The sequence below is a fragment of the Myotis brandtii genome, unplaced genomic scaffold (assembly GCF_000412655.1).
Source record: "Myotis brandtii unplaced genomic scaffold, ASM41265v1 scaffold698, whole genome shotgun sequence".
In the NCBI taxonomy this organism is placed as follows: Eukaryota; Metazoa; Chordata; class Mammalia; order Chiroptera; family Vespertilionidae; genus Myotis; species Myotis brandtii.
The window spans coordinates 198,641-200,583 of record NW_005370731.1 but is presented as its reverse complement, the minus strand read 5'-3'; positions in this window follow the sequence as shown (position 1 = coordinate 200,583).

The following is a 1,943-nucleotide window of genomic DNA, read 5'->3' as shown; positions in this document are numbered from 1 at the left end:
GTGCGCCCGGCCACTGCAGCCCATACAAGTGTCCAGGGGCCCTGCCAAGGCTCACATCTCGGCGTTGGCAGGAGCTGAGGAGGAGGAGGGAGTATGTGTTACCTGAGGCCTTTCTGGGGCTGGCCTCCACTTGGGCCTCGGGATCCTGCAAAGAAGATAGGGACCGGCGAGAAGACAGCCTGGAGAAGGCAATCTGGCCCCGGCCGGCGTGGCTCAGTGGTTGAGCGTCGACCTATGCACCAGGAGGTCACGGTTCAATTCCAGGTCAGGGCACAGGCCTGGGTAGACTCAGTCCTCCCCAGTGTGGGGCGTGCAGGAGGCAGCCGAACAATGATTCTCTCTCATCATTGATGATTCTATCTTTCTCCCTCTCGCTTCCTCTCTGAAATCAATAAAAAATATATCTATTTTATAAAAGAAGGCAATCTGACCCTGCCTTAGAATCAATGACGGTGACATTGGGACAGCTAGACTCCAGTTTTCTGCGCTTGAAGCCCCCTCTAAGGGGGTCAGGGTGGCATCAAGGGGCACCTCTGTGTGGTTGAAGATGGGATTTGGGACTGAGGGCCAGGAACCCTGGCCATTTCCATGGCTGCCTCCTGGTGTAGGCAAGCCCCAGGGCAGCAGCGGGGATGAGGTACAACTGGATGAAGAACATGGGCACAAGCAGGCATATGGCAATGTGCTTTCAGGGGAAATTGCAAGCCTGTGTGTAGAAGCAAAAAGTTCAGGAACGAAGGCAGGAGGTCTGAGTGCCTCGGCCTCCTGACAGCCACAGGAACTCGGGCAGCTGGATAACAACACTTCATGGGTGGCTGCAGTTGGATTCCATCTATTCACAGAATCAGGCATTGCTCACTGGGACCCCCAAGACCAGGCCAAGTGCTAGGGCTTGGGACATGGAGACAAATCAGACCCAGGTACTCACAGTGTAACTGGGGAGCCAGGCACCGGGGTGGAGGATTCAAGTACCTTGTGGTAAAGTGATAGGTATGTATATGGTGCCCAACGCGGCCACCGCTGCCTGAGGTTGGCAGGAAAACCTCTGTGGGGCATAATGGAACTGAAGCTTGAAGGATGAAGAAGAAGTGCAGCAGAGGGAGAACGGGAAGGGTGTGGTTCTAGCAGAGGGAACAGCATCTGCAAAGGCGAGGAGCTGCGGGACCCTGTGCACTGGCTCAGGCACCCCGAACAGATCCTGTGATGGGGCACAAAACAGTCTTATTTGTTTCCATGTTATCTGGTCCCCCTCCCCCAGGAGGCGAATGTAAGCAACACGAGGGGAGGGAGTGTGTCTGCCTTGTCCGCTGCTGGAGACCCAGAGCCTAGAGCTGGCGCTTGGCCCCAGGGGTGTGTGTGAGAATGAGTCAGCCAGAGAGGCAGGGCCCAGACTGGAAGGTGTTGACAGTCAGCAGAAGCCTTTGGGCTTTATTCTGCAGTCAGTAGGGAGCCTTCCCAGGTTTAAAAATAGAAACGGAACAAGATCTGCTGAGGGTGGAAGGAAATCACTTTGACAATGATGTGACGGCTGAAGAAATCAGATTACTAGGTCTTTTTAAAATATATATATATAATTATTATTGATTTCAGAGAGGAAGGGAGAGGGAGAGAGAAATAGAAACATCAATGATGAGAGAGAATCATCGATCGGCTGCCTCCTGCACACCCACCACTGGGGATCCAGCCTGCAACCCGGGCATGTGCCCCGACAGGGAATCGAACCGTGACCTCCTGGCTCATAGGTGGATGCTCAACCACTGAGCCACGCCACCTGAGCAGATGATGAAGTCTGAAATTAGGGGACTGTCGATAAAAACGGGTGGGGTCAGGTTGAAAAAATATTGAGAATAATCCCAGACAACAAGTCGATTTGATTTTTACAGTGTCCCTGTGAGGTAGGTGGCTCCCCTTTTACAGAGGAGGAATAGACTCAGCGAGACCAA